The sequence below is a fragment of the Hemiscyllium ocellatum genome, chromosome 26, assembly GCF_020745735.1.
Source record: "Hemiscyllium ocellatum isolate sHemOce1 chromosome 26, sHemOce1.pat.X.cur, whole genome shotgun sequence".
Taxonomy (NCBI): domain Eukaryota; kingdom Metazoa; phylum Chordata; class Chondrichthyes; order Orectolobiformes; family Hemiscylliidae; genus Hemiscyllium; species Hemiscyllium ocellatum.
In genome coordinates this window covers 36,672,156-36,698,327 of record NC_083426.1, presented here as the reverse complement: position 1 = coordinate 36,698,327, position 26,172 = coordinate 36,672,156, and the positions used below count along the sequence as shown (strand labels likewise).

The window sequence follows — 26,172 nt, the reverse complement described above, 5'->3', positions numbered from 1 at the left end:
TTGAGCCATGCTTGATGACAACCCTGTAGTTGAGCTGCAGTTTTAAAAGTTGCAAGTGGAAGGGCAGAAGATAGAGAATTATCGTTTGCTACTTGCACTGTCTTTCTTGCTAACTTGTGCCCCCATTTTCTGTTCGTGATAAAGCTTGCTAAGAATTACTTTTGTCCTGAGTAGTAATTAATCAAGCAGATTGGTTATCTGGTGGTCTAATTGGGATTTTTTACTATTTGAGGCGGTTTATAAAAGGGGGATGATTATTGGTGTTAATTAAGTGATAACTATAACCAAAGGACTAAGAGTGGAAAAGGAAACTAAGGTAATAAACTGTCAGCAAAGAAAAATGACTAAACAAACTCCCAGGACCTGATGATAAACATTCTTGTTCTCTCCAAGGGCTACAGAGATAGTGGATGCACTGGCTATCATTTTATAAAATTGTACCAGTTTTGACAGGGTTAATAATGAGAAGCTATTTGCCTCAGTCAGGAATCTAGAACAAGAGGGCATGATTTCAGTATAAGTATGATCATTAATGACTGTGTTGAGAAATCTTTTCACTAAGGGTTGTGAATTGTCAGTTCTGTTCCATGAGGATCCTGAATGAACTATCCTTGGTTATATTTTTGGTGTGTCAGGGAATTGTGATTTTGGAGAATGAATGGCAAAGCGGAGTTCAAACCCAAGATCAATTGTGATAATATTGAATGATAGAACTGGCTCCATTAGCTGTATGGTCTTCCCTTATTCCCATTATGTAGTTTTGTTATTAGAACGCAATAAACACACAGGAATGACAACATCTGGTTTGAAAAGCTGATTTAACTCAATTTCACCTGCACACTTTGTCAAAAAAAATGAATTCACTGATGCAGTAAATATGTGAAAAATATCATCATTTTTCAATTTGTGAAAATTGAACACTTAGAATAGCCTGACCCTATTCAATAAAAGGCTTTGGAAGTTAGCTGTGGAAAAGCAGAGCAGTCTTTTCTGTTTAGTGTCGCAACCTCATGAATGCGATACAGTCCATCCTGTTATTAATATAGTCAAATGTAATTTCCATGTTTCAACTGGCAGTGCATGTCTATGGTGTTTTCAGCTTCACATCGGAAGACAGACAGTTAATCAGGCAGACATTCATCAGTCTCGTCAGGATCATTGGGCTCTTAAGTTGAAAAATGTACAACATCTAAGATTTGCCCATCAGTTCTATTGTGTAGCATATAAATAATAATTGTCCACTTGCATTCAGGTTTGTGATTGTTTCTGCTGGAATTTTAATCCTGTGTTTTATCAGTGAGCACAAAGACCTCATCATTAGGTTGGTAACAATCACCCCCCTCCTCATTCTCAGCATTGTGTGCAGTTATAGCGCAATAGAACTCTTTAAAAGCAGCAGCTGGTGATTGTGGCTTCCATCATCATTGTTCACGCTTCCATCACACATTGTTCACCCAAATGATCTCTTGAACATTTGGGTTAATCATTATCTTATCAAAATCTGTTAATCATTAGCTGTAACAACTTCACTTTGTCTCCAATCTACAGCATTTTAACTTTATCAAACGTTTGGCCATATTTTCAGGCTATGTATGTCTTTTCACAGAGAAATTTCAATGTTGAATGATGGCTGGCCTATCATTGCATGTTCTAGCATCGTTTACCTCTGCAGTCGTGTGACAAGCTTTCGCAAATTTCAGTATCCAGTGTTAAACTTTTGGAATGCCAGTTTATCACTTTCTGTTGGGTTTCCTATTCTGTTGGCTCGAATAACTGGCAGCTTCACCTAATCCAAAATTTTGTGTTATTGAAATTTGACTCATCGTGACTTCACAATGCCAGATCAGAGAATGTACTTAACAAGAAAGGCTGAACAAAGTGGGACTCATTTTTCCTAGAAAAGAGAATCTTGAAGGGTTTCTTTAAGATAATGTATTTGTTTGATAGAGTAAGTGTAGATAAAATGTTTCTAATAGTAGGGAAATAATAGAGTAGACATCAAAATATATAAATCCAACACTGAGCTCAGGGAGAACATCTTCAGCAGTGCATTAGAAAACTAGACGTGCTCCTGCAAAATATTATTGAGGTAAATGACATGGATTTAAGGGAAAGGTGGATAATCACAAGTGGAAAATTCTGATGGAGTAGATAAATTAGGAATGAGAAGAAGTTATTTGATGCAAAAGAATGGCAGAGACCACTTTAACCCAATGACCTGTTTCTGAGCAGTGTCTCCAGTCACAGTTACAACTATATAAAAGCAAATTACTGCGGATGCTGGAATCTGAAACCAAAAGAGAAGATGCTGGAAAACGTCAGCAGGTCTAGCAGCATCTGTAAGGAGAGAAAAGAGCTGACGTTTCAAATCTAAAGCTTTGACAAAGGGTCAGTTAGACTCGAAACGTCAGCTCTTTTCTCTCCTTACAGATGCTGCCAGACCTGCTGACATTTTCCAGCATTTTCTCTTTTGGTCACAGTTACAACTAAATAGTCCAAGTTTGATTTCATAAGTAAAGCAAGACTGGGAGAGTTTTTAGTTATGAGTGAGATTGGATAAACTGGGGTTGTCTTCCTTGGAGCAAAGGAGACTGAGGGGGACATGACTGAAATAGGGTAGGCAGAAGGAATTTGTCCTGTTAGTGGAAGGATTAGTGACCAGGAGATAGGAGGAAATGTGTTTACCTAGAATATGGTGGAAATCTGGAACTATGTACCTGTCGTAGAGACAGAAACTCTCATAACATTTAAGTATTTAATGTGCTCTTGCATGATAATCTGCTAGGAACTTACAAATTATACCACATAGAAGTAAACCAGATTTTGTTTTCTGATATTGACAGAATATTCCAGAATGTGTACTGCATTAGTCTAACACGACCTTCATATCTCACCATTAAAAGAAGATTCTGAGGATGCAAAACACATAGAAGCTGTTTATAGAAGTCTTAAAAATAACCTGAAACTTTTTTGGGTAAAGTCAGAGTGGGCCACAAACTTTTAAGATCTTTTTGAAATAACTGCTGTGAAAGCAGAAAAATCAGGCTTACAATTGTCAGACACTTTGTTTATTTTCTATTTAAATGCAGAATAGTCTAAAGCAGTTGGACTAACTTGAATATGCTTAAAATAAACAATATACACGTTTGTCGGAGGTTTGAACTGAAACAGTTAAATTTAAATGCTTATTCATGCAGAACCTTTTATTGTATGTATGTTTGTTCGCTGAACTGGAAAGTTAATTTTCAGATGTTTCGGCACTGTACTGGGTAGCATCATCAGTGAGCCTCTGCTGAAGTACTGGTGTTTGACCTGCTTTCTATTTGTGTTTAGGTTTCCTTGGGTTGGTGATGTCAGTTCCTGTGTTGGTGTCATTTCCTGTTCTTCTCAGGGTGGTAAATGGGGTCCAAATCGATAATGTTTGTTGATAGAGTTCCAGTTGGAGTGCCATGCTTCGAGGAATTCTTGTGCGTGTCTCTGTTTGGCTTGCCCTAGGATGGGTGTGTTATCCCAGTCGACTTGTTGGGCCAACAATTATTGCCCATTCCTTGTTACTTTTGAGAAGTTGGTGGTGAGCTGCCATCTTGAACTGCTGTGGAACATTTGGTGTTGTTAGATCCGCAATGCCATAAGGAAAGAAGTTCCAGATCTTGAGCCAGTGATGCTAAAGGAATGATAATGTATTTCTGAGTCAAGATGGTGAGTGCCATAGAGAGTAACTTGTAAATCACAGTGTTCTTGTGTATCTGCTGCTTTTGCCTTCAAGATAATGCTGGTAGTGGGTTTGGAATCTGCTGTCTAAAAACCTTGGTGAATTTCTGTAAAGAGCACACACTGTTGCTACTGAGCATCAGTGGTAAGGGAGTGAGTATTGTAGATGTGGTTCTAATCAAGTGGGTTACAAATTTTGGTTGGTATCAAGCTTCTGGAGTGTTGTTGGAGCTGCACTTGTCCAGGCAAGTGGGGAGTATTCAGATTTCATTCCACGTGTGCTGATGCCTTGTAGATGATGGAGAGGCTTTGGAGAGTCAGGAGGTGGGTGACTTGCTGCAAGATTCCTAGCACCTGACCTGCTTGTTGTACCTACAATATTCATGTGCCTACTCCAGTTCAGTTTCTGGCCAGTGATAAACCCAGGGCGTTGATAGTGGGGATTTAATTATGGTAATGCAAATGAATATCAAAGGGTGACGGTTAGATTCTTCTCGTTTGAGATAGTCATTGCCTGGCACTTGTGTGGTGCAATTTGCTTGTCACTTGACGGTCCAAATCTTGTATTTGGGCATGGACTGCTTTACTATCCGCGGAATCATATGTTGTAGAACATAGCACAATTATCAGTGATCTTCCCTAATTTGATTTTATCATGGAGAGAGAGTCATTGATGAAGCAGCTGAAGATGGTGAGGCTTAGAGCCTGACTCTGAAGAGGTGGTGCAGTAGTGATGTCCCAACCTCTGAACTACCAGATCTGGTTTTTCAATCCCATTTGCTCCAGAGGTATATGATGACCACAAGCATTTTCCTTTTTGCCAGGTATGACTCCAACTAGTAGAATGTTTTCCTTTGAAATCCCATTGATTATTTGTTGAAATACTCAAATGTGGTCACTCTTGCCTCACCTCCAGAGTTCAACTCTTGTCCATGTTGAGCCAAGCCTGTAATGAAGTCAGGAGTTGAATGAACTTGGCAGAGCTCAAATTGATTGTCAGCAAACAAGTTATTGCTAAGCAAATGATGTTTGATGGCATTGATTATGATACTTTCCAATACTTGATCAAATTTGATAGTTTGGACGTACCCTGCTTTTTGTTGAATGTAACATACTTCGATAATTTGCCACATTGTGTGGGTGCCAGTGTTTCAGATATACCAGAGCAGCTTTGCTAGGGATGTGGAAAGTTCTGGAGCGCATTTCTCCTGTACTACTGTGGCAATGTTATCACAGCCTGTAGCCTTAGTGGAATATATTACTTCCAGTTATTTCTTGATATCATGTGTGTGAATTGCATTAGTTGAAGACTGGCATTTGTGATGCCAGGGACCCCTGGAAGAGACAGATGGGGTTATCCATTTGGCATTTTTGTTTGAAATTGTTGCAAATGTATAAGCCTTATCTTTTGCATTGATGTGCTGAACACTCCCATCAGTCAGGATGGGAATGTTTATGGAGCTGCCTTTAGCTGTGAATTCTTTAATGGTGCACCACCGTTCACAACTGAATGAGGCAAGAATGCTGAACATAGATTTGCTGTTTGTTGTGGGATTACTTGACTCTGTCACTCGCTGCTTATGCTATTTGGCATCTAAGTTTTTTTTATAGCTGCACAAGGTTAATTCTTAGATATGCTTTGCACATCTTTTAACTTGCCCTCTTGCACTTCTCACTAAACCAGAGTTGATCCCCTAACTTGATGGTAATGGAAGAATGGGAGATGCATTAGGTCAAGAGATTGCCAATTGTGTTGGAGTGCAATTCAAAGCAGCATCTCACGGGTGCCCAGTCTTGCGCTGTTTGATCTGCTTGAAGTCTGTCTGTTCAGCACAGTGCCACGCAGCGCAATGTTTTCCCAATTTGAAGTTCAAAATTTAATCACACAAGATGCAACATCCAAATGCATCAAATTCTCCATCGATACAGAAGTCTTACGTAGTTGAAACCTGTTGTTTCTATGAGAAATATTCAATGTGCAGATATGTTATGATGTTTTCTGTAATGCTTTTTATTTCAGTTTGTTTTGATTGTGACTTGAGGCCCATACATTAACTTCTGAATTCAAAGCTTCTGAGAGTCTGCAGTTCTTACTTGGGGTGGGGGAGGGATCATGAAAGACCTATGGATAGGTTTAACACTGCAATTGTAATAATTCTTCAGAAGGGTTCGCATTTTTGGATCATTGGAGTCTCTTCTGGGGTAGAAGTGACCTGTATAAGATGAATGGTTTGAGCCTGAATTCGAAGGGGGCTAATGTACTGGCAGGGAGATTTGCTAGAGCTGCTCGAGTGGATTTAAACTGATAAGGTGGGGGGCCTGGATAGTATGGGAAGAGATCAATCTGAGACTAGTACAAATGGGAAAAGGAGTGAGTCAAACAGTCAGGGCAGGCAGAGAACATGGTTGGACAGATAAATTGAACTACTTCAACTATTTAAAGGCAGATGAACTCATGACGTATGTCAAAAGATGGGACTGGATATCATAGCAATTGCAGAGACATGGCTCAGAGATGGACAGGCGGCATGGCATGGTGGCTCTGTGGTTAGCACTGCTACCTCACAGCACCAGGGACCCAGGTTCAATTCCCGCCTCGGGCAACAGTCTGTGTGGAGTTTGCACATTTTCCTCGTGTCCTTGTGGGTTTCCTCCGGGTGTTCCGGTTTCCTCCCACAGTCCAAACATGTGCAGGTTAGGTGAATTGGCCAAGCTAAATTGCCCATAGTGTTTGGGGTAACTGTAGGGGAATGTGTCTGGGTGGGTTGCTGTTCGGAGGGTTGGTGTGGACGTGTTGGGCCGAAGGGCCTGTTTCCACACTGTAGGGAATCTAAAGTGTCTAAATATTGGCAGCTTAATGATCCAGGATAAAAGTGCTATAGGAAGGATAGAACAGGGGGCAAGAGAGGAGAGGGAGTGGTGTTTTTGATAAAGGATAGCAATATGGCTGTATTTAGGGAGGATATTCCTGGGAATACATCCAGGGAAGTTATTTGGGTGGAACTGAGAAATAAGAAAGTGATGATCACCTTATTTGGATTGTACTATAGACCCCCAATAGTCGTCAAGAAATTGAGAAACAAATTTGTAACAAGATCTATTATCTATTATCTATAAGAATAATAGAGTGGTAATGGTAGGGGATTTTAACTTTCAAAACATAGACTGGGATTGCCATAGTGTTAAGGATCTGTATTGAGAGGAATTTGTTAGGTGTGTACAAGAAAATCTACTGATTCAGTGTGTGGATGTACCTACTGGAGAAAGTGTAACACTTAACTTATTCTTGAGAAATGAGACCGGGCAGGTGTTGGAGATGTCAGCTGGGGTGCATTTGGAAGCCAGTGACCATAATTCTAAAAATTGAAGTTCTAAATTGGAAGAAGACAAATTTGAACGGTATTAGGCAAGAACTTTCAGAAGTTGATTGTGATGGGAAAGAGATTGCTGGAAAATGGGTAGTCATCAAAAATGAGATAATGAGAATCCAGAGAAAGTATGTTCCTATTAGGATGAAAGGCTGTGCTGGTAGATGTAGGGAATGCTGGATGACTAGAGAAATTGAGATTTTGGTTAAGAAGCAGAACTTAGCATATGTCAGGTATAGACATTAGAGATCGAGTGAATACTTCAAGTATAAAGGAAGTAGGAGTGTACTTAAGAGGAAAATCAGGAGGGCAAAAAGAAGGCATGAGATAGCTTTGACAAATGGGGTGAAGGAGAATGCAAAGACATTGTATAAATGCGTTAAAGACAAAAGGGTATCGAGGGATAGAATAGGACCCCTGAAAGATCAGCAAGGCAGCCTGTATGTGGAAGCGCAGGTGGTGGGGGAGATCCTAATTGAGTATTTTACATCAGTGAACTATGGAAAATGGCATAGAAGGTATAGACTGTAGGCAAATAGATGGTGACATCTTGAAAAATGGCCATGTTACAGAGGAGGAAGTGTTGGAAGTCTTGAAATGCATAAAAGTGGATAAATCCCCAGGATCTGATCAGGTCTATCCTAGAAATCTGTGGAAAGCTGGTGAAGTGATTACTGGGCCACTTGCTGGGATATTTGGATAATTGATAGTCACAGGCAAGGTGCTGGAAGACTGGAGGTTGGCTAACGCGGTGCTATCATTTAAGCAAAGTGGTAAGGAAAAGCCAAGGAGCTATAAACCAGTGAGCCTGATATGGTGGTGGGCAAGCTGTTGGTGGGAATCCTGAGGACAGAATTTACATTTATTTAGCAAGACAAGAACTGATTTTTGTATAGTCAACATGGTTTTGTGCATGGGAAATCACGTCTCCCTAACTTAATTGAGTTTTTTGAAAAAGAAACAAAGAGGATGATGAGTGCAGAAAAGTGAGCGTGAACTATATGGACTTCACTAAGGCGTTCAACAAGGTTCCTCATGGAAGTCTGGTTAGCAAGGTTAGATAACATGGCATACATGGAGAACTAGCCATTTAGATACAGAACTGGCTCAAAAGTAGAAGACTGTGTCTAGGTGGAGGGTTGTTTTTCAGACTGGAGCCTGTGACCAGTGGTGTGCCACAAGGATCAGTGCTGGGTCCCCTGCTTTTCGTCATTTATATAAATGACTTGATTGTAAACATAGGTATAGTTAGTAGGTTTGCAGATGATACTCAAGTTGGAGGTGTAGTGAACCACGAAGAAGGTGACCACCGTGTACAACAGAATCTTAATCAGATGGTTCAGTAGGCTGAGGAGTGACAGGCGGAATTCAATTTAGACAAGTTTGAGGTGCTGCATTTTGGAAAGACATATCAGGGCAGGACTTATACACTGAACAGTAAGGTCCAGGGGAGTGTTGCTGAATAAAGAGACCTTGAAGTGTAGGTTCATAGCTCCTTGAAAATGGACTGTTAGATAGATAGGATAGTGAAGAAGGCATTTGGTATGCTTTCCTTTTCAACTGTAGGAGTTGAGAGGTCATGTGGCTATGCAGGACAGGACATTGGTTAGGCCACAATTGGAATATTCTATGCAGTTCTCGTCTCCCTCCTATTAGGAAGGATACTATTGCAACTTGAAAGGATTCAGAAAAGATTTACGAGGATGTTGTCAGGGTTGGAGAGTTTGAGCTATAAGGTGAGGCTGAATAGTTTAGGGCTATTTTCCCTTGACTGTCAGAAACTTGACGGGTGACCTTATAGTGATTTACAAAATCATGAGGGACATGGAGAAGGTAAAATAGTCAAGGTCTTTTCCCTGTGTTGGAGGTGTCCAGAGCATACCTTTTGGGTGAGAGGGGAAAGATATAAAAGGAACCTAAAGGGCAACATTTTCACACACAGGATGGTGCGTGTATGGAATGAGCTGCCAGAGGAAGTGGTGGAGGCTGGTACAGCATTTAAAAGGCATCTGGGCGGTTAGATGAATAGGAAGGGTTTATAGGCATCTATGCAAAGTGCTGCAACTGGGACTAGATTAATTTAGGATATCTGGTTGGCATGGTCAAGTTGGACTGAAGGGTCTGTTTATCTGCTGTTCATCTCTATGACTGTATGTCCTCTATTATGCTTTGTAGCAAAAAAGTTTCTTTTTTTTATTAACAGCCATCCATTTTCAATTGGAATTAAGGAAATAGGATTTGTATAACTAATCAGATTTGTTAACTGTCTTCACTGGTAATTCTAAAAAATAAGCGTTTTGTTTCCTTTTGGATTGGAAGTACTAACTTTAAAAATAAAACAGCCTTGAAAGAGGGTTTTGTTTTGACTGATGTTTAGATTTTAAGTTTTTACTGACAGTGTTTCGACATGGTTTTGTGAATCATTACATTGCAAGTAAATATTGTAATGTGTGAACAGGTTGTTTTGTGTTTGCGGCTTAAGTATCCCCACTTGATGGGAGGGTGGAGGTGCGGCGGTGGAGAAGTTGAAGAAACCCCTTGCCCAATAAAACTATTTTAACATTTCAAATAATTTATTAATTCAGCATCCTGAACCAATTAAAGCAAAGTACAAAGTAAGTTTACGAATTGAACAGTTAATCTTTATTTACCTTGGTTTACTTCTTTTTAAACCCCTCTGATTCTATTCTAACCTACATAACATCATCCATTCAATTGCTTGTTGTTTTAAGCTTAAACAACTAATTTTCTCCTTTTCATTGCTGGACAGCAGCATCCTGCTGGATTTATTTTTAAAACTGAAGGCACCAATAACAAATCCTAACCTTGAATCTTGCAGCACACGTAACCTTTTGTGTTTACTATTTAAATAGTCACGGATCATGCGGTTGGTGGAAGTGGCTTCAAAATTGACTCAAATTGAGATTTTCATTGAAGAACGTTTGTCAAGATGGGTGGTCTTTTCTAAAGAATAAAATCATGACCATTAGGCAGGCATTCTGTGGGGAGCTATAAAGTTGGTTTGGATAGTTTTGAGGCATTTTAAGAGTTTTGAGATATGAGTGTAAAAAATGTTGTGTTGTCATTGATTGTTCGGCCACCTGGTGGTGTTCTACATCACCATAATCTGCTTCAATATTATCTGATCAAATCACAGCAAGACAAAAAGTATTTGGCAAAATTCTGCCTTTTGTCAGACAGTGTCTGTTTTCACAAAATTATACAGGAACACTAATTTGTTAACATTTCTGATTGTTAAGCTTCACCCATGTTAAATGTTACACCTTTTGATTTCCATGTGTCTTTTTATTTTTGCTGGAAGTCAAATGTTATTTGTGAACCATTCTAAAGTTGCATTTATCTAATGTTCTAATTTATAGTTTTCCAATCAGAGTATTGCCTTTAATGAAAATATAATCAATTACAATTATTTACATAATGTATTATTTGCTTTTAATTGTCCCATGAGCTCTCAATGGGTTTGCAGCATAGGGTTTCAATCCAAAATTATTGCATCCCTCGAATTGACTTTGTTAGTGTGTCCTTCTGCTTTTTTAAAGGAACTGAATATAAAGCTAGGTCTTGCCTTTTGTTTGATAATTTCTGATTTTAAAACAAGACTGCTGTCAGATTCAAGAAAAATAGTTGAAAGAACTACAAATTATTTGGGAAATTGTGGCAGTTTTACTCATTTTGCATTTTTTTTTACCTGAAAGCAAAATGTATATACAGCACTGCTGATTCAATTTAATATATAGTGTTCATTGTTGGAAATGTTTTTATTTTTCATTACCAGTTTTCTTCCTGCTTTTCAACTTTAAAAACATTAACCACCAGTTGGTGTATATCAAACAAATAGTAGATGCCCTCTTATGGCCTACTCAATTGTTTGTTTCATATATAGGCTTTAACATTAAGTTGACACAAAGGATCACAATTTCGGGCCAAACTTGTTCTCTGTCACATGCATATGCAGCCACTGTTGCTGCATAGCAAGAGTTGTGGTCGGTTTTCTCCTCATCTGAGCAACACTCAGGCAACACTTCCAACTAGCAAGATGCCAGATTAGGGATGGGCAATAAGTGCTGGCCTCTCCAGTGATGCCCTCATCCTGTGAATGAGCATTAAATAAATTGGTTTCCAATTGACTTGATTGAATTTTTTGTTAGATTTAAACTGAAATTTATGTACTTTATTTTTAAAGAATTGGAATATTTTCATACTTTCAGTTAAAGTTTTTGACAGTAATATTGCTAAAGTCATTTTTGTACCCCTCTCTTTCCTCTTAAAGTAGGTTTTTGTGAATGGAAGCTAATATTTGAGGAATATATTTGAATATATTGTAAAGTTGATAGCACGTGAATCTGTACTCTAGTCTTCTGTGTGGTTTTGGTGGATTCTGAATTTATTACTTTTAAGTCCCTGTAATTAATCACCCCTGTATTTTCTGATCTATGTTGTCTCCTGGCTCAGTAATGCCAAAAATATGGAATCTTTGTTATCCTAATCAAATGTCTCCATTACCTTGCTTTAGCCTACCTCTGTCATATCCTAAAGTTCTATGAGTGTTGTGTTACTCAAATTCTCACCTCCTGTGCAACCCAGTTTTTTTTTCACTCCTTCATTAGTGTTTATAACTGTCTTGGCCCTAAGTGCAGGAAATCCTTCACAAAACCGTTTTATCTTATCAATCTCTGTCTTTTTTTGAAGATTCTCAACCAAAGTTTTGACCAAGTGTTTGGATGTCTGTGCTTAATATTTCCTTGTGTGTCTCAGTGTTGGGGTTATCACGAAAAAAGTTTTTTTTAAATGTTCCTTGAGAAGTTAAACATTTATAATGGTACTGTGTAATTGCAAGTTTCATTTGATCTTGAAAGCACTTGAAGAGTAGAAAGAGATGGCCATCATTAAAACAAGAACCTGTTTGTGGCATCAATTGCAAGATGGGGGCTTTGCCACAAAATATATTCATTTATTTGAACTTTTCTGTACTGCTTGGTGTGCCTATCCATTGGTTACTGTCCATTTTTTTCAAGAGCTTGTTGAGTCTGTCTTTTGAGATGAATCTGTCTTTTGAGAGACTTCCTGTGCGCTGTTTTATGGATAACTGCTTTGTGTGGATGAGAATCGCTTATTATTGATCCCAGCCAGTGTCTTCTGTTTTCACTGTTTCTTATCTGTTGCTACCTTGCCATGGAGGTAATGTCTTGTAAACATGTATTGCTGAGGCCACGTTCAGGAGGATAACAGACTGAGTTCAGTATTCAAATTGATACTAGAACCTTTTAAACATTATCAATCATAGAATGCAATATCTATTCTACCCCTGATAAACAACTTGAATTATTCGTGTTTCAGTTCTACTCGGAAATGTATGAACTGAAGTATTTCTAGTCCTACTATTGTCTCAATGCCATTTCCCATATTGCTGCTTAGAAGCATAAAGGAGTTTTGTATTTGACTCGCTGATATTCATGGTATATCTTTAGAGTTAGCAGCATTGTTGAAGGGTCACATTTAACTGATTCTTCTACCATTAATTTTGTTCTAGCTAACTTATTCCATCAAAACTGTTGAATTATGAGCCCTGCAAATTTTTGTGCTATTAGCTTTAGCAATTGGATTATCCAGTTAAAATTCAATTTACTTTCAAGCTTGGTTGTATCTTAGCCGAATAAGAGACTTTCTTTTATACATGCTGTAAATAGTTAAATATTCCTACAAGAGTCCACACCAACTAAATATGTACACTAGTTCAGAACATTTAGTTCCGTAGAAAGCATAACTTGAATTTCCGATGTTCAAGTGTCTATTTCATTTTGTTTAAAAAATAACACTGCAGATAAAGCAGGAACTCTGTAACTTAGAATATTTATCATAACGTAAGTATGCTTGCACCAGTCCAATTAGTAAAGAAAATAGAACATATATTAATCTGTTTCTAAAAGTATTCATGAAATGTTAATATCCTGCGTGTACATAATGTACACTTTGATTTGTTTTCATGTTCAGCATGTCAAAGTAATTTATCTGACAGCTTAAAAAGCATGTGACCTTTATTTCAGAAAGGCTCACTTTGTATTCTGAAATGCTGTTTCAGTAAAATGTGAAGGGTTAGGATGTAGTTCAGTTGTGCCCTTTCTAGGTATAGAGTTGCTTCGTCTTGGATACACTGGTTACCCAGCTGATTTCCAAATATGGTAAGGTATGTTTGGGCAGTGTGTGGAGCTTACTGTTTAGATGCAGGTCATGGAATAGGTGAATTGTAAGTAAAATGTAAGTGCAGTGTCACATTATTTATTGTGAAGACTTGGTAGAAACAGAAGTTAGCAGATTTATTGCTAAAGATATTTAGAACATTTTCTTGAAACAAAGTGTAAGATCCAGCATGAAAATGAAATCATTTCAAGATTTTTGAAGTGTCGCTAACAATGAAAAAAAGTCTGAAATGTCTTTGACTCGTTAAATCTTGACTACAATATTTTAATAAGATATGTTTAAAATATTTATTTTAAAATGTTCCAAAGTGAAAGGGTAGGACTGGCAGTCTCGAACACTTGGAAGTCAAAGAACATTGAGTAGGATTACTCAAAAAAAATTGGTAGCAGATGTTGAAATTATATTACTGCAGAAAGTATAGATGAGTGTGAAAAGAAGAGTGGTACTTGTTTTTTAAGACTTAGTGGTGCAAAGAGAAGCAATGAAAAACTATTGGCAAGGAGGCCCCAAAGATATTTTAGTAAAGCATGAAGAGGATTACCACAGATAATGTACTACCAATTGGAGACTCAAAAGTTGCATATGGAGGCAGAAATGTGGGCCTGGTTTCTATTTGCTCTCACAAAGGGGAGGGACAAAGGAACAATTGTAGAGTGTGAAATATTAGATGTGGTAAACACTTATGAATGAGTATTATTTTTCCAAATAGATAAAATTATGAGGCTGAATTGAAATTAATCCAAATTGCTCAGGAAATAATAAAAAACATAATGCAAGCTTTGGCCACTGTTTTTCAATCCTGTTTGGCTACAGACATGATACTGGAAGAGTGCTAACATTGTAAAAGGCTAGAAAGAATGGCCTCAGTGAATGCAGAGTAATCATGTTGGGCAAATTATTAGAGGAAATTCTGAGACCGTATAAGTCATCGTTTAGGGAGGCATGGGTTAATAAAGCAAAGTTGGCGTGAATTTGTTGAAGGTCATGTCTGACGAACTTGATGGAATTTTATGAACTAAAAGGGTTGATGAACGTGGCATATTTGATGTAATTTTCATATTTTTTGACAAGTCTTTTGAGGTAGTTTCACACGCAAGACTGGTTGATGTCAGCTATATTTTTTCCAATGGGGAAGTTGGATTCAAAATTCTTCACTCAGGAAATAACAGGTCATGTTTGGATGTTACAATTGGGAGATTACACAATGCTCATAACTGATCCTTTGTTGTATATTTTAACAAATCTGTTTTAAATCTGAAAGGCCTGATTTACAGGTTATGGGCAAATTGGGTTGGCTGTTAATAAGGAAGAAAACTGTATACTGCAGGAAGGTATCAAAGGGCGAGCAAATGAAATCAAATGATCCTCCATTTGAGAAAGTACGAAGCAAGGCATGGGAGGGGGGTGGGGTGAAGGTGGTGGGAGAGGGAGAGATACACCCTAAATACTGCAATACAGAAAAAGATAGAGGAGCAGACCTTAATGTCAGTTCTAAAATTCTTAAAATCCAGAATGAACAAATCTCTAGTAGATGTTTGCAGCTTGAGGAACTTCAGATCAGACATTGCGTGACGTTAGGGAAGGGGAAAGTTAACTGGACACCACTTCAGATCATACTGTCAGACTAGGTTTGTTTTTATTTATTTACCTAAGTGGGCATGGTTGTTCAGGTCAGTATTTATTGTCCCTCCCTAACTGCGCAGAGTCAGCCGGATTGCTGTGGGTCAGGAATCACATTTAAAGCCAGATCGGGTATGGACAACAAGTTTCCTTCCCCAAAGGACATTTGTGAATCAGATGGCTTTTTTGACAATCGACGGCAATTGTCATTAGATGCTTAATTCCAGATTTTTAAAAATCAAATTCAAATTTCACCATCTGCAGTGGTGTGACTTGAACTTGCATACCTAGAACATTACGTAGTTATTTGGATTAATAGTTGACAATAATAGGTCATCACCTCTTATTTCGTATTTGGTCAGTTATGAAGCACTTGCAAATGTCCAACTAGAGGGGGATTGTATAATTAGAGGGAATAGATGCTTTGTCTGCAGCTGTGAGGTTTAAGACCTGAAGTTTGTTTTGTCTGCTTGATGCCAGGGTTCATAGTATTCCTTCAGTGCAGAAAGAGGCCTTTTAGCCCATTTGATTCCAAAGAGCACTCCACTACACCCACCCCTTCTCTATCCCCATAAACCCACATTTTCCACGGCAAATCCGCCTAGACTACACATCCTTGAGCACTACGGAGAAATGTAATGTGGCCAATTCACCTCAGCTTCATTCTTTGGAGTGTGGGAGGAATGCAGATATGTGGAAAACATGCAAACTGCACCCAAGGCTGGAGTTGAACCCGGGTCCCTAGCATTGTGAAGCATCGGTGCTAACCACTGCCACCAGTAAGGGCATCTCCTTTGGATTAGAAAGAACATTGGTGTGGGAGGGGAGGGATCCAGTAGTTGCTTTCCATGTTGGTGCTAATGACATGAACAGGACAACAGAGGTGATTTTGCTGAAAGAATTTAAGTTCTGAATTATGAGCTCTTGCCACAGAAGACTCTGCAGGCCAAGTCATTAAGCATATTTAAAACAAACAGATTCCTGATTACAACCATACGATATAGGAATAAAAGTAGGCTATTTGGTCCATCAGTCTGCTTCGCCATTTGAAATGTTTCTGTACTCCATTCTCCTGCTTTCTCCCTGTAACGTTTCATCCTTTTAACAATCAAGAACCTACCTAGCTCTACCCTAAATGAACTGGTCCGGAATCTTTGTGTCAATGAGTTCCATAAATTAACTACCCTCTGGCTGAAGAAATTCCTCTTCCTTTCAGCTCTAAAGGGTCATCCCTTCACTCCATGACTATATCCCCGGGTTCTAGTCTCTCCTCTTCTCCGCATCCACTCTATCCAGATCTTTCGGTATTCAGTACGTTTCAGTCAGATGACACCTCATTTTTGTACGCTTCAACAGACCTCAACTGCTTCTCATATGACAACTCTTCATCCCTGGGATCATTCTTGTAAACCACCTCTGGAACCCCTCCAAAGCCAGCACATCCTTCCTTAGATGCCAGGCCCAAAACTGCTCACAATACTCAACATGCAGTCTGACTACAGCCTCATACAGCCTCTGTGGTATATCTCTGCTCTTATATTGTAGTACTCTTGAAATGAATGCAAACATTCTATTTGCTTTTCTAACTGCCAACTGAACCTGCATGTTAACCTGAAAAGAATCATGAAGTAGGACTCCTAAGTCTCTGTGTTTCAGATTTCCAAGTTTTTCCCTGTTTAGAAAATAGTCTACACCTCTTTTTCCTACCAAAGTACATAAAGTAATGCTTTCCCGCATTGTATTCCATCTGCCACTTCCTTGCTCAGTCTCCTGTCCAAGTGCATCTGCAACCTTCCAATTTCCTCAATACTAGCTGCCCCCCCCTCCCCAATTATCTTTGTCTAATCTGCAAATTTAGCAATAATGCCCTCAGCTCCTTCATTAATGCCCAGATTGTTATATATAACATGAATAGTTGTGGTCCCAACACAGACCCCTGTAGAACTCCACTAGTCATTAGCTGCTATCCTGAAAAAGACACCTTTATCCCTACTCTGTGCCTTCTACCAGCCAGCCAATCTTCTATCCACACCAGTACCTTGCTCCTAAAGCATTTGTCACTTAATTTTGTTTTGCAGCTTTGGCAGCATGTTCTAATTCTTTATGATCTCTTTTGTGTGTCTTTCACCTTTCCCACCTCCCTTCACTCCCTTTTCGAACTTTTAATATTCCTAAGCGTGTGCCTTTGAGAATTGTGTATCTGGATGGATATATGAATAGGAAGGGTTTGGAGGGATATGGTCTGGGTGCTGGCAAGTGGAACCAGGTTAGGTTGGGATATCTGGTTGGCATGGACGAGTTGGACCGAAGGGTCTGTTTCTGTGCTGTACATCTCTATGACACTGGCATCTTGTCAAAAGCCTTCTGGAAATTCAAATAGATCATGTCACTGGCTCTCCTTTGTCTAACTTACTTAGATTTCTTTCACGAATTAACGTCAGCTGTGATCATATGGTGTAGCAGACTCACTGGGCTGAACTGTTTTATCTTGTTCCTGTATCTTCTGGTCTAAAACAGTAGCTATAACATTGAGTATTCAGGTCGAAAATGAGAAACCTGGGTCAGAAATAACTGTGTTGAACTTAATTTAATGGCACTTGAAAAGAATGTCGGCTCAGTTAACTGGAGTTTAGCAGCAAAATTGGTTGAGGAACAATGGCAGTTTTTTTAAAATGTTCATGACTCACACAAAGATATCCTGGTCAGAAAGATGGATTCTCAGAAAGGAATAAGCCAACCATCGTTATCCAACGAAGTTAAGGATTGATGAAATTGAAAGAAATCCATACAACATGGCAAAGGCAAATGATAAGTCTGAGAATTTGGAAAGTTGCAGAAGCCAAAAAAGATGACCCCCCAAAAAAGAGGAGGAAAATAAATTGAGGGCAACTAGAAAGACTGCAAGAACTGCTTCAAACGTATAAAAGGGTAAAGAGAGGACAAGGTGAACACAGACTCCTTGGTGATTGAGACCTGGAAAATAATGGGAGTCTGGAAATAGCAGAGGAGTTCAATAAGTGCTTTGCATCAGTGTTCGTGTTAGAAGACACGAATAGCCTTCCGAATGTACAAAATAATTGAGAGGCAAAAGGAAGAAAGGAAATAAATACAATAGCTATCAGTAGTGAAAAATGAATAGGGAAATCAATGGGACTAAAAGCCGATGAACATGATGCTATGCACCCTGTTATATTAAAGGAAGTAGCTACAGAGATAAAAGATGCAGTGATAATAATCTTCCAAGAATCCTTAGATTCTGGAAAAGTCCCAGAGGATTGGAGACCTGCTATTCTTTTGACTGCACTTATTCAAAAAATGAACGCATTAAGTAACAGTTAAATATAGACCAGCTAGCTTAATGTTTGTTACTAGAAAATTGCTGGAATCTATTATAAAGGATCTAAAAATAGAGAATTGATTAACTCTTAATATAATTAAGCAAAGTTCGCATGACTTCATGAAGAGAAAATCATGCCTAACAATATGCATTATTTGAAGTGCTACAAAGCACTAGATAAAGGAAAACCAATGGATATTATAAAATTTCCAGAAGGCATTTGATAAGGTGCCACATGTTAGGCTACTTAAGTTAACAACCCATGTATTAAGCATTGCTGGTCATACATTAGCAAGGATAAAGGATTAACTAATAGAAGGCATTTTTGGAATGGCTACTTATAACTAAAGGCTAGGGCCACAAATCATTACACTGCATGTTAATGAGTTGAATGAGGGAAATGAGTAGCTTGGGCTGTACTCATTGGAATTTAGAAAAATGAGAGGTGACCTTATTGAAACATACAATGTTCTTAGGTGACTTAATAGGGTAAGAGATCGATTCCCCTTGTGGAAGAGTCGAGGATCAGCAGGCGTAACTTCTGAATAAGAAGTTGACCCTTAAGACAAATGAGGAATTTATTTTCTGACAGCTATAGGGGCAATGTCATTAATTTTATTCTAGACTGAGATATACACATTTTAATCTATTAAGTAATTCAAGGATAATAGGGTAAGGGCAGGAAAATTGAGTTTATGATTATCAGATTGTCATGATCTCCATTGAATGGCAGAGCAGTCTTAATAACTGAATGGCCTACTTCTACGTCTATGTCTTGTGATGTCAAAGGCTAGAACAGCATTTATTGCACATCCTTAGTTACAATGGCAAAATTGATGGCGAGTTGTTGTCTTGAATTGCTTTAGTCCTTCAGATGAAGTGACCAGCACAGTGCTACCATGAAGTAAGTTCTGCCTAGCAACATTGAAGGAATGATGACACAGTTCCACATTAAGGAGGTGTGTGGCTTACGGGAGAACTTGCATGTGTGGTGTTCCCTTGCATCTGATTCTGTATTTTTCTATTATAGGAGTTGAATCATTTATCCAGACTTTAGAATATCTGGTGTGCTGTAAAAGGATGTACTGTAATGGATTTCATTATGACTAAGAATGCAAAAAGCTTTCTGAATGATTCATATTGAAAATATAATGGATTTAGAACATCCTAGTAAAACAATATCATTTGGAAAAGAGTCAAGCGATATTCAAATTCCTTGAAATGGTTAAGTGAGCATAAGCAATTTAAAAGAAAAATATTCAACAAGGTGGGTCATTTTCTCACATTTGCCAAAAACCTATTTATCATCTGCATTCAATCTTTGTTCAAGAAGTTGTCTCTAATCACAGTGCACAGATGACCACCATGAATATTCAATCCCAAAAATGTATAAAAACACACATATATTGCAGTGAGTCAATGTAGTTCACAATCGTAATATAAGCCTACATTAGAATTTTGTCTAAAATCGTTCCTACACTTATTGATTCAGTCTCAATAGGGAAAAAGGGGATTCCTGCTCATATACTTCTGATCTAAACTGCTGTCCAATTTGTATGTACATATTACCTGTGTGTGCCTTGGAACGCACCATTTTGGATAGGTCATTAAAGCAGCAAAAGGGAGAATGCATTGAAAGTATTTGTATCAAGATGATTTAAAGAAATATGGTATGACTTGCACTAATATTGTGGTTTTCATGTCAGCGGATGTTTAGTGGTTTACAGCCACTGAACTATTTTGGAGCGTTATCCCTGTTATAACAGAGTAAATGTGGTAGCCAGACTGTTTGCAGCTAGCTTTCCTAAACAGCAATGTGATAATGACCAGATGATCTGTTTGTGAAGTTGTTTGAGCAAGAGCTATTGGCCTGAACACCTGGGATAAATCCCATGTTCTTCTTTGAAAGGATGCCATGAGTTCTTCCACATCCAGCTAAGCAGACAGATGGGACTTGCTTTAATGTTGCATCCGAAAGATGGTATCTCCAAATGTACAGTTCTTTCAACAATGCACTGGAGAAATTTTGAGAGGAAATGAGGAGCCAGAGGAGCAGATTTATTTTAAAGTTAAAAGGGATGCACCCCAAGAGGTCTGTGTATGTTTAAGTATAGAACAGTTAAATTCAATGTTTGTTGTAAGAAGTTAACCCAAGTTTCTAAATGAAAGATTCCAGAGGTGGAAGTGTTTAGGCTCTTCCAAAGTCCATTCAGACGCACTGTAAATCTGGACTTGTGTGTTAGTGGACTTCCCAAAGTTCTTGTTGTTGGGGCCTTGATTCCTATCTTTACCTACCACAGTTATCTTTTCCCATTGCTTCTGACAGGGCATCCAGAATCTCTGGATGACACTTCCCTTTCCTGACATGTGACTCCTTTTTGCACCTGCTCAATCAAGTTCTCCCCTGCAAAATCCCAAAATCCCAGAGGTTATCTGTGCTGGACCAAGATATGGCTCTCGCAGTTTCTGCAAACCTGCTCCAGACAAAGTGCACTTCATTATTTAAGAGGGGCATGTGAGCTTTGTCACCTGCGTCTCTCAAATTTTCAGAAATTCAGCAATAAATTTGTGCGTTCCTGCATTAGAACTAACTGACCTGGGTTGACTTTGCAGTGCTATACCTTTCTTTATTGAGCTTCTCCATCATTGGCTTTATAAAATAAATCATTGTTGAGCAGATCAATACTCTTCTGGACTTGAAAATCTCCAAATAAGTCTCAAAGAGTCCAAGTGATTATTCAATTATATTAGATGCACACATAAAGCAGATCTGCTGGCTTTCTTTTGTTGGATACACAACTCATGCAACATTTGACAGAACACTCCCAGTTTGTGTCGAACCCTTGATTCAAATTTGTTTTATTACCTTGCATCTAAGACCTTTGAAATATGCATAAATGGTGTTTGTGGAAAATCAAGATTCAACTTTATACTTACCATTGTGCAATAATTTTAATATAGTAAAAAGCTTGTTTTTGCTGTGTACTGAAGTATATTGCTGGGGGTCTACAACTTACCAATTAGTAAATCTCCCTTTGGTGAAACAAACTATCAGGATGTGGGATAATTTTTGTTTTTTCTAATAAGTAACTGAGTTGGTGGTCAATAGATTATGGTTTTGTACAACATAGGAGTAGGCTGTTTGGTCTATTGTGACTGTGCTGGTCTTTTAAAAAGCTAGTTAGTTTGGTCCACTCCTCTGCTGCTTCTCCATAGCCCTGCAGATGTTTTTCTTTTCAAGTACATACTCACTTTTCATCTTAAATATTGCTACAGATTCATGTTATGGTCCTCAGATCCAGCATTGCCACTGAATGAAACAAGGCAAACATGAGTATAGCACATGCAGCATTAACTGTGTATTAGTGTTCAAAGAGAGAAGTCAAAGTGGACATTATCTTTGTGATAATTTCCTTGACTTGTTCAGTCATTTCAGTTTTAGACTTCATTATATGTAAATTCATCCATTATCTTTTGCAAGTAGAAAACAGTTATTGACTACTGATTTGAAATCAAGAGGGAGCAGTGTTTTTATGCTATGCAGCAGATATGCGCAATACCTTTTCAGAATTGTTGGTGTATGAATACTTTGCTTCCTCAAGGAAAAGATTGAGTTTAGCAAGTACGTGAAGTTTTATCTTAAGAAATGGTGAATTAATAAGGGATATAGAGATGTATCAGTTTGGAGTATGAAACATTTTGTGCATGATCTAAATGTTGAAAATAATCATTTTTGATGAAGCAATGATTTGTTTCTTTCAAAACTGGACTTCATTTAACTAACTTAAATCTGAAGTGCTTTCCAAATTTGACTGTGTTACTTTTTATTGATTACTGAGTTCCACTGATTTATTCCCTTTATCAGCCATAGAGTCCTCGAAATGTACAGCACAGAAAAAGACCCTTCAGTCCAATGTGTCCATGCGAACCAGATACCCCAACCCAATTTAGTCCCACCTGCCAGCACCCAGCCCATATCCCTCCAAATCTCTCCGGTTCATATACCCATCATGATGCCTTTTAAATATTGCAATTGTACTAGCCTCCGCCACTTCCTCTGGCTGCTCATTCCATAAACAGTACCACCCTATGCGTGAAAACGTTGCCTCTTAGGTCCCTCTTGTATTTTTCCCCTTTCACCCTAACCTATGCTCTTGAATTCTGGACTCCCCATTCCAGGAAAAAGACTTTGTCTATTTATCCTAACCATGCCCCTCATGATTTTAAAAACCTCTATAAGGTCACCCCTCAGCCTCTGACGCTTCAGGGAAAACACCCCTAGCCTATTCAACCTCTTCCTAGAGCTCAAATCCTCCAACCCTGGCAACATTCTTGTAAATATTTTCTGAACCCTTTCAAGTTTCACAGCATCTTTCCAATAGGAAGGAGACCAGAATTGCATGCAATATTCCAAAAGTGGCCTAACCAATGCCCTATACAGCCATAACATGACCTCGTAACTCCTGTACTCAATACTGACCAATAAAGCAAAGCATACCAAATGCCTGCGCTCCAAGGTCTCTTTGTTCAGCAACACTCCCTCAGATCTTACCATTAAGTGTATAAGTCCTGCTAAGATTTGCTTTCCCAAAATGCAGCACCTCACATTTATCTACATTAAAATCCATCTGCCACTTCTCAGCCCACTGGCCCATCTGATCAAGATACCATTGTAACCTCCTTTGCTGTCCACTACACTTCCAATTTTGGTGTCATCTGCAAACTTCCTAACTGTACCTCTAACGTTCACATCCAAATCATTTATATAAATGATGAAAAGTAGTGGACCCAGCACCGATCCTTGTGGCACTCCACTGGTCACAGGCCTCCAATCTGAAAAGCAACCCTGCACCAACACCCTCTGTCTTCTAACTTTGAGCCAGTTCTGCATCCAAATGGCTAGTTCTCCCTGTATTCCATGTGATCTAACCTTGCTAACCAGTCTCCTATGGGGAACCTTGTCGTTCACCTTATTGAGGTCCATATAGTTCACAATTACCGTTCTGCCCTCATCACTCCTCTTTGTCACTTCTTCAAAAACCTCAATCAAGTTTGTGAGACATGATTTCCCACGCACAAAATCATGTTAACTATCCCTAATTAGTCCTTGCCTTTCCAAATACATGTACGTACTGTCCCTCAGGAATCCCTCCACAACTTGCCCACCACCAGCATCAGACTCACTAGCCTACAGTTTCTGGCTTGTCCTTAAATAGTGGCACCACTTTAGTCAACCTGCAGTCTTCCGCCACCTCAACTGTGACTATCGGTGATACAGATATCTCATAAGGGACTCAGCAATCATTTCCCTTGCTTCCCACAAAGTACGAGGGTACAACTGATCAGGTCCTGGGGATTTATTCACTTTTATGCATTTTAAGACATCCAGTACTTCCTCCTCTATAAGATGGACATTTTTCAAAATGTCACCATCTATCTCCCTACATTCTTTATCTTACATGGCCTTTTCCACAGTAAATACTGATGCAAAGTACTCGTTTAGTATCTCCCCCATTTCCGGTGGCTCCACACAAAGGCCGCCTTGCTATTCTCTCCCTAGTTATCCTTTTGTCCTTAATGTATTTGTAAAAACCCTTTGGATTCTCCTTAATTCTATTTGCCAAATCTATTTCTTATCCCCTTTTTGTCTTCCTGATTTGCCTGTTAAGTATACTCCTACTGCCTTTATACTCTTCGAAGGATTCACTTGATCTATCCAGTCTATACTTGAAATATGTTTCCTTCTTTTTCTGAACCAAACCCTCAATTTCTTTAGTCATCCAGCATTCCCTATACCTACCAGCCTTTCCTTTCACCTTAACAGGAATATTCTTTCTCTAGATTCTCATTATCTCATTTCTGAAGGCTTCCCATTTTCCAGCCGTCCCTTTACCTGCGAACATCTGCCCCCAGTCAGCTTTTGAAAGTTCTTGCCTAATACCGTCAAAATTGGCCTTTCTCCAATTTAGAACTTCAACTTTTAGATCTGGTCTAACCTTTTCCATTACTATTTTAAAACTAATAGAATTATGGTCGCAGTCCTAAAGTAATTCAGTGTAAATTTGTGTTTAATACTTTTATCTGATTCCTTATAACTTCAGTCCAATTGCAGTTGGCACTTACACCACTTGAAATTATCTGTTTGAAATGAGCTTTTGGGAAAAAAAAATGTAAATTCATGCCGGTCAGATATTCTGATTGTACATATTTTCAAGATTATTAATGTTAACGATTATATACATTTGAAAAAATAACACTGAAATAATTATTTCAAAAACAAAGACGGAAATCAATTTTTTTAACTCTTACAGATGTTTCGTTTTAACTTCAGTGATAGGGAAGCTTCTGGAAACAATTATTCAGAATAGAATCTTGTGAAAAAAGATGATTTAACTATGAAGAGCCAGCATAGCTTTCTAGAGGGAAAATAATGTTTAACTAACTTGCTGGTGTCTTTTTGAAAAACTTACGGAAAGGGTGGATGAGGATAATGCTGTTGATTATGATGTACAAGGACTTCCAGAAACTGCTCAATATAGTGATACACTATATTGACTTGAGAAATGTTAGAGATCAGTGGAATAAAAGGGACAGTAGCAACGTGAATACAGCATTGGCTGCATAACAGGAAGCAGAGTTATGGTAATGGATCCTTTTTGAGCTGGGGGAAGGTTTGTATTGGAGGGGTTGGTATTGAGAGCTTTGCTTTTTCTGCTGTATATTCATGATCTAGATCTTGTATACAGGGACAGTTTCAAACTTTATAGATGATACAAAACTTGGAAGAGTTGTGAATTAAGAGTAGGACATTATGAAATTTTAAAAGGAAATGATATGTTGTTGGGAGTAATCAAAGGAGACAATGAAGTTCAATGCAGAAAGCACACCAAATAGTCCATGTCCCTCTATTCTCTGCCTACTCTGCTTCCCTTGCAACCTGTTCCGGGCACCTACACCATCTGTGTAAAGCAAAACTTGCTTTGGACATCTCCTTGAAACACTCCCCTCTCACCTGAAACCAATGCCACCTAGTATTTGACATTTCTATGCAGAGTAAATGACTTTGATTGCCCATCTTATCCATTCCTCTCTCAATTTCATATACTTGTATCAGGTCCGCCTTCAGCCTCCGACAAGCTGGGGAAAAACCAATCCAAGTTTGTCCAACCTCTCCATAGAGCTAATTCACTCCAGTTAAGGCATCATCCTGGTAAATCCACTTTTACACTCTCTCCAAAGCCTCCACATCGTTCTCATTGTGAGCAGCTGTGGTCATCACATTAGTATAATCTGGCCTTACTAAATTTTTATATATTTGCAACATGCCAACTTTTATCCTTGGTACCCTTGGGGTAAGCATGCGTATGCCTTCTTTACTATCGTATTCATTTGTGTTGCCCCTTCCATGGAGATATGATCTTGCACCCAAAGATCCCTTTGTGTTTCAGTGCCCCTAAGGGCCCTGACATTTATAGCATACTTTACTGTTGCATTTGATATCTCAAAATGCATCACCTCAGAAGTTTGAGGTGGTGTACTTCATTATGAAGATTATTGAAAGATGATTATAAATTAAGCATTATAATGCTACAGCAAGTGCAGGAACAGGAGGACCTTGATGTTTATGTGCCCAGGTGATTTGAAAGTGATCAGATCATTCTTAAGAGCAGTTAATCAATGTGCAGTATCCTGGGCTCTATTAATAGTTGTATGGAACACAGTAGCAAAGAGTTATGCTAACACTTTGTTAGTCCTCAGCTTGTACACAGTTCTGGATGCCACATTTTACAAGGATGGCTCAAGAGATTAGAGGCTTCAGTTACAAGGGTAGGTTGAAGAGGCTCGGGTTTCTTTTTCGGAGAGAAGAAACGTAAGACAAAGTCAAATAATAAAATGAAGAAACCCAGATAGAGTAGG

General features: G+C 38.6%; 1 protein-coding gene across 4 annotated transcripts in view; it reads left to right on the top strand.

The window, feature by feature from the left end:
• Positions 1-26,172, top strand: part of LOC132828413 (protein phosphatase 1 regulatory subunit 12A-like) — a 263,395-nt gene that overhangs the window by 203,484 nt on the left and 33,739 nt on the right. The gene's annotated exons all lie outside the window — the stretch shown is intronic.